We start from the raw sequence: 12,625 nt of genomic DNA on the forward strand, positions 1-12,625 counted from the left end.
TTAGGGATCTCAAACAACTCACCTTACACCTTTTAGTGCAAGCAGGGATTCTTCCTCCTCTTTTCCCACCATGGGAGTCATGGGACACGACATAGCTACCCCTGAGCTCTCCAACCAGCCCCCTTTGACTTACACCTCAGTGGCACCTTATAGCCCCGCTTGGTCTCAGAGAATGACACGGTCAGGGCAGGGTGTACTGCAAGTTACCCTTTCCATAGACAATTATGACAGCTGGAACCTCTTTTAGGGCATGAAAGCATTTTCCTCTTTAAAGGACATTTACTACTATCCTGATGAAAATTCCAACAGGAAACTGGGAGTGCAGTTGAAATCAGAGATTACAGATACTTCCCTGTTTAAAAGGAGGACCTACTTTCTGATTGTTACACCTGAGGGTTGGGTTTGGACGGGTGGTATTCATGTGACCGGCGGTCGGGTGACCGACACCATCCCCACCATCCCGACCGCTCACTATCCCGATGGTCGGCATGCCGACCAACAGGGACTATTTCCACTCGTGGGTGTCCATGACACCCATAGAGTGGGAATAGAACTGCGGTCGCCACCGAGCCCGCAAGGGGCTTGCTGCATTCGCCCTCCCCGCCGGGATCCCGGCGTCGGTAAGCTGACCGGCGTTCTCCTGACCGCCGGTCAGCCGTTCTACACCCGGTTTGGACAGGCGTTTGTGGATGGAGCTGACACAGAGGAATTATAAATGAATTGAGCAGGTTTTAACTAGTGATGAGCACCGGAAATTTTTCGGGTTTTGTGTTTTGGTTTTGGGTTCGGTTCCGCGGCCGTGTTTTGGGTTCGAACGCGTTTTGGCAAAACCTCACCGAATTTTTTTTGTCGGATTCGGGTGTGTTTTGGATTCGGGTGTTTTTTTCAAAAAACCCTAAAAAACAGCTTAAATCATAGAATTTGGGGGTCATTTTGATCCCAAAGTATTATTAACCTCAATATCCATAATTTCCACTCATTTTCAGTCTATTCTGAACACCTCACACCTCACAATATTATTTTTAGTCCTAAAATTTGCACGAGGTCGCTGGATGGCTAAGCTAAGCGACCCAAGTGGCCGACACAAACACCTGGCCCATCTAGGAGTGGCACTGCAGTGTCACGCAGGATGGTCCTTCCAAAAAACACTCCCCAAACAGCACATGATGCAAAGAAAAAAAGAGGCGCAATGAGGTAGCTGTGTGAGTAAGCTAAGCGACCCTAGTGGCTGACACAAACACCTGGCCCATCTAGGAGTGGCACTGCAGTGTCACGCAGGATGGCCCTTCCAAAAAACACTCCCCAAACAGCACATGACGCAAAGAAAAAAAGAGGCGCAATGAGGTAGCTGTGTGAGTAAGCTAAGCGACCCTAGTGGCCGACACAAACACCTGGCCCATCTAGGAGTGGCACTGCAGTGTCACGCAGGATGGCCCTTCCAAAAAACACTCCCCAAACAGCACATGACGCAAAGAAAAAAAGAGGCGCAATGAGGTAGCTGTGTGAGTAAGCTAAGCGACCCTAGTGGCCGACACAAACACCTGGCCCATCTAGGAGTGGCACTGCAGTGTCACGCAGGATGGCCCTTCCAAAAAACACCCCCCAAACAGCACATGACGCAAAGAAAAATGAAAGAAAAAAGAGGTGCAAGATGGAATTGTCCTTGGGCCCTCCCACCGACCCTTATGTTGTATAAACAGGACATGCACACTTTAACCAACCCATCATTTCAGTGACAGGGTCTGCCACACGACTGTGACTGAAATGACGGGTTGGTTTGGACCCCCACCAAAAAAGAAGCAATTAATCTCTCCTTGCACAAACTGGCTCTACAGAGGCAAGATGTCCACCTCATCATCATCCTCCGATATATCACCGTGTACATCCCCCTCCTCACAGATTATCAATTCGTCCCCACTGGAATCCACCATCTCAGCTCCCTGTGTACTTTGTGGAGGCAATTGCTGCTGGTCAATGTCTCCACGGAGGAATTGATTATAATTCATTTTAATGAACATCATCTTCTCCACATTTTCTGGATGTAACCTCGTACGCCGATTGCTGACAAGGTGAGCGGCGGCACTAAACACTCTTTCGGAGTACACACTTGTGGGAGGGCAACTTAGGTAGAATAAAGCCAGTTTGTGCAAGGGCCTCCAAATTGCCTCTTTTTCCTGCCAGTATAAGTACGGACTGTCTGACGTGCCTACTTGGATGCGGTCACTCATATAATCCTCCACCATTCTTTCAATGGGGAGAGAATCATATGCAGTGACAGTAGACGACATGTCCGTAATCGTTGTCAGGTCCTTCAGTCCGGACCAGATGTCAGCATCAGCAGTCGCTCCAGACTGCCCTGCATCACCGCCAGCGGGTGGGCTCGGAATTCTGAGCCTTTTCCTCGCACCCCCAGTTGCGGGAGAATGTGAAGGAGGAGATGTTGACAGGTCGCGTTCCGCTTGACTTGACAATTTTGTCACCAGCAGTTCTTTGAACCCCAGCAGACTTGTGTCTGCCGGAAAGAGAGATCCAAGGTAGGTTTTAAATCTAGGATCGAGCACGGTGGCCAAAATGTAGTGCTCTGATTTCAACAGATTGACTACCCGTGAATCCTTGTTAAGCGAATTAAGGGCTCCATCCACAAGTCCCACATGCCTAGCGGAATCGCTCTGTGTTAGCTCCTCCTTCAATGTCTCCAGCTTCTTCTGCAAAAGCCTGATGAGGGGAATGACCTGACTCAGGCTGGCAGTGTCTGAACTGACTTCACGTGTGGCAAGTTCAAAAGGTTGCAGAACCTTGCACAACGTTGAAATCATTCTCCACTGCGCTTGAGACAGGTGCATTCCACCTCCTATATCGTGCTCAGTTGTATAGGCTTGAATGGCCTTTTGCTGCTCCTCCAACCTCTGAAGCATATAGAGGGTTGAATTCCACCTCGTTACCACTTCTTGCTTCAGATGATGGCAGGGCAGGTTCAGGCGTTTTTGGTGGTGCTCCAGTCTTCTGTACGTGGTGCCTGTACGCCGAAAGTGTCCCGCAATTCTTCTGGCCACCGACAGCATCTCTTGCATGCCCCTCTCGTTTTTTAAATAATTCTGCACCACCAAATTCAAGGTATGTGCAAAACATGGGACGTGCTGGAATTTGCCCAGATTTAATGCACACACAATATTGCTGGCGTTGTCCGATGCCACAAATCCACAGGAGAGTCCAATTGGGGTAAGCCATTCTGCGATGATCTTCCTCAGTTGCCGTAAGAGGTTTTTAGCTGTGTGCGTATTCTGGAAAGCGGTGATACAAAGCGTAGCCTGCCTAGGAAAGAGTTGGCGTTTGCGAGATGCTGCTACTGGTGCCGCCGCTGCTGTTCTTGCGGCGGGAGTCCATACATCTACCCAGTGGGCTGTCACAGTCATATAGTCCTGAGTCTGCCCTGCTCCACTTGTCCACATGTCCGTGGTTAAGTGGACATTGGGTACAACTGCATTTTTTAGGACACTGGTGAGTCTTTTTCTGAGGTCTGTGTACATTTTCGGTATCGCCTGCCTAGAGAAATGGAACCTAGATGGTATTTGGTACCGGGGACACAGTACCTCCAACAAGTCTCTAGTTGCCTCTGCAGTAATGATGGATACCGGAACCACGTTTCTCACCGCCCAGGATGCCAAGGCCTCAGTTATCCGCTTTGCAGCAGGATGACTGCTGTGATATTTCATCTTCCTCGCAAAGGACTGTTGGACAGTCAATTGCTTGGTGGAAGTAGTAAAAGTGGTCTTACGAGTACGACTTCCCCTCTGGGATGACCATCGACTCCCAGCAGCAACAACAGCAGCGCCAGCAGCAGTAGGCGTTACACGCAAGGATGCATCGGAGGAATCCCAGGCAGGAGAGGACTCGTCAGAATTGCCAGTGACGTGGCCTGCAGGACTATTGGCATTCCTGGGGAAGGAGGAAATTGACACTGAGGGAGTTGGTGGGGTGGTTTGCGTGAGCTTGGTTACAAGAGGAAGGGATTTACTGGTCAGTGGACTGCTTCCGCTGTCGCCCAAAGTTTTTGAACTTGTCACTGACTTATGATGAATGCGCTGCAGGTGACGTATAAGGGAGGATGTTCCGAGGTGGTTAACGTCCTTACCCCTACTTATTACAGCTTGACAAAGGCAACACACGGCTTGACAAATGTTGTCCGCATTTCTGTTGAAATACTTCCACACCGAAGAGCTGATTTTTTTGGTATTTTCACCAGGCATGTCAATGGCCCTATTCCTCCCACGGACAACAGGTGTCTCCCCGGGTGCCTGACTTAAACAAACCACCTCACCATCAGAATCCTCCTGGTCAATTTCCTCCCCAGCGCCAGCAACACCCATATCCTCCTCATCCTGGTGTACTTTAACACTGACATCTTCAATCTGACTATCAGGAACTGGACTGCGGGTGCTCCTTCCAGCACTTGCAGGGGGCGTGCAAATGGTGGAAGGCGCATGCTCTTCATGTCCAGTGTTGGGAAGGTCAGGCATCGCAAACGACACAATTGGACTCTCCTTGTGGATTTGTGATTTCGAAGAACGCACAGTTCTTTGCTGTGCTTTTGCCAGCTTGAGTCTTTTCATTTTTCTAGCGAGAGGCTGAGTGCTTCCATCCTCATGTGATGCTGAACCACTAGCCATGAACATAGGCCAGGGCCTCAGCCGTTCCTTGCCACTCCGTGTGGTAAATGGCATATTGGCAAGTTTACGCTTCTCCGACGACAATTTTATTTTAGATTTTTGAGTCCTTTTTTTACTGATATTTGGTGTTTTGGATTTTACATGCTCTGTACTATGACATTGGGCATCGGCCTTGGCAGACGACGTTGCTGGCATTTCATCGTCTCGGCCATGACTAGTGGCAGCAGCTTCAGCACGAGGTGGAAGTCGATCTTGATCTTTCCCTATTTTTGGAACCTCAACATTTTTGTTCTCCATATTTTAATAGGCACAACTAAAAGGCACCTCAGGTAAACAATGGAGATGGATGGATACTAGTATACTTATGGATTGACGAGCGACTGCCGACACAGAGGTAGCTACAGCCGTGGACTACCGTACTGCGTCTGCTGCTAATATAGACTGGATGATAATGAGATATAAAATATATATATATCACTACTGCAGCCGGACAGGTATATATTATATAATGACGGACCTGCTGGACACTGTCAGCACTGAAGACTCCTAAAGTAAGCTACTAGTATCAAGAAGATAGAAAAAAAAAAACACCACAGGTAGGTGGTATACAATTATGGATGGACGAGCGACTGCCGACACAGAGGTAGCTACAGCCGTGGACTACCGTACTGCGTCTGCTGCTAATATAGACTGGATGATAATGATATAAAAATATATATATATATATCACTACTGCAGCCGGACAGGTATATATTATATAATGACGGACCTGCTGGACACTGTTAGCTCAGCACTGCAGACTCCTAAAGTAAGCTACTAGTAGTATCAAGAAGATAGAAAAAAAAAAACACCACAGGTAGGTGGTATACAATTATGGATGGACGAGCGACTGCCGACACAGAGGTAGCTACAGCCGTGGACTACCGTACTGCGTCTGCTGCTAATATAGACTGGATGATAATGATATAAAAAATATATATATATCACTACTGCAGCCGGACAGGTATATATTATATAATGACGGACCTGCTGGACACTGTCAGCTCAGCACTGCAGACTCCTAAAGTAAGCTACTAGTAGTATCAAGAAGATAGAAAAAAAAAAAACACCACGGGTAGGTGGTATACAATTATGGATGGACGAGCGACTGCCGACACAGAGGTAGCTACAGCCGTGGACTACCGTACTGCGTCTGCTGCTAATATAGACTGGATGATAATGAGATATAAAATATATATATATATCACTACTGCAGCCGGACAGGTATATATTATATAATGACGGACCTGCTGGACACTGTCAGCTCAGCACTGCAGACTCCTAAAGTAAGCTACTAGTATCAAGAAGATAGAAAAAAAAAAAAACACCACGGGTAGGTGGTATACAATTATGGATGGACGAGTGACTGCCGACACAGAGGTAGCTACAGCCGTGGACTACCGTACTGCGTCTGCTGCTAATATAGACTGGATGATAATGATATAAAAAATATATATATATATCACTACTGCAGCCGGACAGGTATATATTATATAATGACGGACCTGCTGGACACTGTCAGCTCAGCACTGCAGACTCCTAAAGTAAGCTACTAGTAGTATCAAGAAGATAGAAAAAAAAAAAACACCACGGGTAGGTGGTATACAATTATGGATGGACGAGCGACTGCCGACACAGAGGTAGCTACAGCCGTGGACTACCGTACTGCGTCTGCTGCTAATATAGACTGGATGATAATGATATAAAAAATATATATATATATCACTACTGCAGCCGGACAGGTATATATTATATAATGACGGACCTGCTGGACACTGTCAGCTCAGCACTGCAGACTCCTAAAGTAAGCTACTAGTAGTATCAAGAAGATAGAAAAAAAAAAACACCACGGGTAGGTGGTATACAATTATGGATGGACGAGCGACTGCCGACACAGAGGTAGCTACAGCCGTGGACTACCGTACTGCGTCTGCTGCTAATATAGACTGGATGATAATGAGATATAAAATATATATATATATATCACTACTGCAGCCGGACAGGTATATATTATATAATGACGGACCTGCTGGACACTGTCAGCTCAGCACTGCAGACTCCTAAAGTAAGCTACTAGTATCAAGAAGATAGAAAAAAAAAAAAAAACACCACGGGTAGGTGGTATACAATTATGGATGGACGAGCGACTGCCGACACAGAGGTAGCTACAGCCGTGGACTACCGTACTGCGTCTGCTGCTAATATAGACTGGATGATAATGATATACAAAATATATATATATATCACTACTGCAGCCGGACAGGTATATATTATATAATGACGGACCTGCTGGACACTGTCAGCTCAGCACTGCAGACTCCTAAAGTAAGCTACTAGTAGTATCAAGAAGATAGAAAAAAAAAACACCACAGGTAGGTGGTATACAATTATGGATGGACGAGCGACTGCCGACACAGAGGTAGCTACAGCCGTGGACTACCGTACTGCGTCTGCTGCTAATATAGACTGGATGATAATGAAATATAAAATATATATATATCACTACTGCAGCCGGACAGGTATATATTATATAATGACGGACCTGCAGGACACTGTCAGCTCAGCACTGCAGACTCCTAAAGTAAGCTACTAGTATCAAGAAGATAGAAAAAAAAAAAAAAAACACCACGGGTAGGTGGTATACAATTATGGATGGACGAGCGACTGCCGACACAGAGGTAGCTACAGCCGTGGACTACCGTACTGCATCTGCTGCTAATATAGACTGGATGATAATGATATAAAAAAAATATATATATATATATCACTACTGCAGCCGGACAGGTATATATTATATAATGACGGACCTGCTGGACACTGTCAGCTCAGCACTGCAGACTCCTAAAGTAAGCTACTAGTATCAAGAAGATAGAAAAAAAAAAAACACCACGGGTAGGTGGTATACAGTTATGGATGGACGAGCGACTGCCGACACAGAGGTAGCTACAGCCGTGGACTACCGTACTGCGTCTGCTGCAGTGCTAATATAGACTGGATGATAATGATATAAAAAATATATATATATCACTACTGCAGCCGGACAGGTATATATTATATAATGACGGACCTGCTGGACACTGTCAGCAGAATGCGTTTATAGAATAAAAACACCACACGACGAGTGTTTAACTTTTTCAGGCAGACAATCACAATATACTGGTGGTCAGTGGTCACTGGTCAGTCACACTGGCACTGGCAGTGGCACTCTGGCAGCAAAAGTGTGCACTGTTAAAATATGTACTCCTGCTATAACTGCTCCCCAGTCTCCCCCACAATTAAGCTGTGTGAGCAGTGAGCACTCAGCACAGTCAGATATACAGTATTACATAGATGATGCAGCACACTGAGGGCACACTGAGGCTGAGCACAGATATGGTATGTGACTGTGTCACACTGTGTATCGTTTTTTTTGAGGCAGAGAACGGATTAATTAAACTGGTGGTCACTGGTCACACTATCAGCAAGTAGTACTCCTAATATGCTCCTCAAAATTAGTAAATCAAGTGTCTCTACTCTCTACTACTCTCTAGTCTACTCTAAACGGAGAGGACGCCAGCCACGTCCTCTCCCTATCAATCTCAATGCACGTGTGAAAATGGCGGCGACGCGCGGCTCCTTATATAGAATCCGAGTCTCGCGATAGAATACGAGCCTCGCGAGAATCCGACAGCGGGATGATGACGTTCGGGCGCGCTCGGGTTAACCGAGCAAGGCGGGAAGATCCGAGTCTGCCTCGGACCCGTGTAAAAAGCGTGAAGTTCGGGGGGGTTCGGTTTCCGAGAAACCGAACCCGCTCATCACTAGTTTTAACCAGGTATGGTGCATAGACTTGAAAGAATCGTTGATGTTTTAGCAGTGACAAGCCCAGAGGCAATTATAATGAAGAATAAAACTTTTATTAATGAACAACATCCATGATTCACAGTAGTTAATGTATGCTGACAGAAGATACCAGGTTAGCCACAGGAATGATGACGACTGGAATGAAACTGGATTGAACTGTAGAAGACAAAGTTCAAATAACAATAATATCCAAAATGAAACTGGATTGGACTGTAGTGCTGACCAGACTTGATCCGGAATCTTGACACTTGACAGTATTAAAGTAAGATACAGTTCAAATGACAATAGTATCTGGAATTGAACCGGAACGGACTGGAGTGCTCACCGGGCTTGATCCGGAATCTTAACACTGGCAGTATTGCAGAAAGACACAGTTCAAATGACAATAGCATCCGGAATGGAACCAGAATGAACTGGAGTGTTCACCGGGCTTGATCCGGAATCTTAACACTGGCAGTATTGCAGAAAGATACAGTTAAAATGACAATAGCATCCAGAATGGAACCAGAACGGTCTGGAGTGCTCACCGGGCTTGATCCGGACTCTTAACACTGGCAGTATTGCAGAAAGACACAGTTCAAATGACAATAGCATGCGGAATAGAACCAGAACAGACTGGAGTGCTCACCAGGCTTGGTCCGGAATCTTAACACTGGCAATATTGCAGAAAGACACTGAAGAAAGGCAAAGTCCATAAAGCAATGGTAGCCGGAATGGAATCGGAACGGACTGGATCATACAAAGTCACTGGAATGAAGGAGCTCAGCACAGAGTTGTTACTTCCTGGATAGAGACTGTTGTACTGACAAATTGGTAATCCCAGGAAGTTACCTTTATACCTTGCAGTGTGGATTCATTGGATGTTGCAGTCAGCTGTCGAAAGGAGCTCGAGGATTGGACAATGGAGGATCAGCTGATGGAATCCAAGATGACAGCGCCCATGTCTGAATTTGGAGGGAAACTCTGACTAGGTCCAAACACCAGGAAGTTAGCACAATGAGAAATAAACACTGAAACAATGGAAGACAGCTCTGTGAAGTGCTATGCACAGAAGCAGCAGCCGCTGCAGGAGACTTCATGCTGGATCAGCGCTGGTGGACCTTTGGGAGCGATGTGTGGATACAGCGCGCACGGACCTTTGCGCCAACCAGAACAGACATTGCATAGGTAAGAAAGTACTTTTAAAAGTCCGGAGTGTGACACTGATATGTGGACTAAGCCTGATCGAAGATGTCAGGTATCGCAGAGCCTACAGTACCTCTATCATTTCCATAGTGAGGTTTTGGAGAAATGGGAAGCCTCACCTAAACTGAATGCCCCAATAGCTTGCCTCTCTAAGACCAAAGCCATTCTGATACTGGACACTGCTACTGTATGGGATAGCATGGATAGGAAAGTGGAGGCCACCCTTAAGGCGCTTTACACTGTTGCTGGGGAGTGCTTTAGACCCAGTTAAACTTTGGATGTGGTCAATAAGGATGAGGAGCGGTGGTTGGTACAACTAGCTGTGGGGCTGGATTGTAATAGACCCAAATCGGATGTACAAGCATTATTGGTGAGGCCTATCCAGGATTCCATCATCAGCAGTCTTGGCACACCATCCACTCTGGCTTTGTACTTGGGAGTTGGATCCAAGAAGACACTGGAGTCCCTATAATACTCTTTGGATGTCCTGTTCAGTCCTGAACTGGATGAGATTATTTGCCAGGCCACAAGGGCAAAAAGGTCTTTCCTCCCTGACAGCTTCATAAGATAAGCAGGCTTGGACAGCAAGGTGACCAACTCCCAGGACATCTGACAGTTGTCCCACAGCCTGCCCACTCATGTACTCCTCCAAGGCCAGTGATCCAATTCCACCACAGATTCCTGGGCTAGAGACATTGTAAGTCCAGGCATTTTTTCACAGTTGATATTCCTGGAGACAAATATTTTGCTATTTGCCACCTTCTTGTTGTACAAGTAGTTAATCCAGTCCTGAAACAGCAGAAAGGTTTGCATTTCTACTTAAATCTCTTTCTGGTGTAAAGACCTGAAAGTTCCCTTTCAACCTATTCTAAACTTGCTATTCTCTTGGGCGTGGACACGTTCAATATGGAGTTCTTAAAGGCACTCATCAATAGGGATTGGTTTCCATGGACAACAAGGATGCTGTTAAAGCTGATTAACTTATAGGAAGAAAAGCAATACCTTAAATATAATATCTGTTCAGGCCGCTGCGACCACTAAACCCCTAACAGATGCATACACGTTGCGTAAGCACACCGTCACACTGTAAGCACGGAGTAGCTACACGTGAGGCGGAATACACTTTATAACCCCTAGCAGAAAAGGAAAACAACACCAATTGTATTTAAAATGTTGGGATCCGACCCACCAACAGTTATTTACTAAAAAAGGGGGTTACAACAATAATTACAATCATATAAGAGAAGAGGCTACAATTAATGGATACATACGTTTGTTTCGACTGCGCCACACGGTCCCGGTCCTGACTCAGTCTGGGTAGATGACCTTCAGAGAATGTGACTGACTGGCCAGGAGGCTTGGCTTTTGTACAATATTCCAAAGAATGAAACAATAGAAACTGTATGCTCTTCTTCCATTGGTCCGGGGGTGGGACATATCCTGTGCACTGGGGATTATTGGTCAGCTCAAGCGGTGGGCGATGGCTAAGTCGTGAGATGTGATTACTGTTGTTTACATCTGAGTTCCCGCCCCAAGACCAGTTAAACCCACCACATTAATCATACATAAATCCGGTATTACTAATAACTTATTGCTGCAATATGCGACAATATCCTCATACCCACCGGATTACTGCTTATGTGACCCTGAACAATATGATCCCACACATGATATGTTCATCCATTTCCATCCTTGAGATATACATATATATATATATATATACATACACATACATACATATATACATATATATATATATATATATATATATACACACACACATACATACATTCCTGCTATTACAATTTGTTCTGAAATATATATATATTTCCATGAGTTTAGACTATTAATGTTATACCTCTGATATCTAAATGTCTGGTATGTAATTTGTCAGCTACAGTATTTAGTAATTTTGCAAGTTATTGTACAAGCAAGGTTTGTGTTTTGTGTAGGTAATTGTCTTCTTGTTTGCCTGGCTTATAGTAAAACAATGACAGTCCAGTATCTGTTGTCTCAATGTACACTTTAAAACAATGGGGGCAACCAAAGGTATTTACCTTCTTCATAGACCAGGGTACATGTTCCATGATTACAAAGCTTTGCATAAACAAGACAGTCTGATACATTCAAGGCACTGTTTGTGATTGAGTTTCTGGAAGAATCACCTTTCTATGCGTGTGAGTGGTTTGATTAAATTTGTGTGTGCACAGTAACTTGCTATTGATGAATGTACAGACTGTGTGTGAGTTATGCACTATATGGATAAAATATTGAATATGGCTTTTGTGGCTTTTCTGTGCGAATGCGTATGTTACCGTATTTACTCATACCACGTGCTAATACGCAGGGCTTCACAAGCCAATGTACGCAGCATCCGGGTTTGCGCACGCACGGCTGGTACGCAACCGCACAGAGGCCACTCTGAATGGTGTTTGCACGTGATACATGTGGCTATAATATTTTCGACTTCGACAGTCCACCCTTTGGCAGTCAACAATAACTGCCACACTTAACTAATAAAACTGAAAATATTATCTATACAATATATACAAAGTTTGGATGACCGGGAGGGAGTTGTAGGTAGGAAACGTGTAGCCTAGTGGGATAGGAAAAAGCATGTATGTATGAATCAATGTCTGAGGGGCATGTATCATCGTGCCGTATATGTTCTAAGTAAGCTTTGAGGTATTGCGAAGTATACATTAATTCCTTCTTATCCCGTATTAAGGGTCTGTAAATGGGCAAACAAACACTACCAAGCTCTTTCTAGGCAAGGCTGGTAGCCCTCACCTTTCCGGCTTCTTATACCAACAAATGGGGAGCACATTTATCTGATGATACATGGCGGGGAAACGTATGTGTGTGCTACTATATGTAGATAACGTTTATCA

General features: G+C 45.3%; 1 protein-coding gene across 1 annotated transcript in view; it reads left to right on the forward strand.

Annotated features, from left to right (window-relative positions):
* The window catches only part of SLC5A11 (solute carrier family 5 member 11), a 61,618-nt gene that overhangs the window by 34,286 nt on the left and 14,707 nt on the right, over window positions 1-12,625 (forward strand). The window lies entirely within an intron of this gene.

This window comes from Pseudophryne corroboree, chromosome 7, assembly GCF_028390025.1.
Source record: "Pseudophryne corroboree isolate aPseCor3 chromosome 7, aPseCor3.hap2, whole genome shotgun sequence".
Classification (NCBI taxonomy): domain Eukaryota; kingdom Metazoa; phylum Chordata; class Amphibia; order Anura; family Myobatrachidae; genus Pseudophryne; species Pseudophryne corroboree.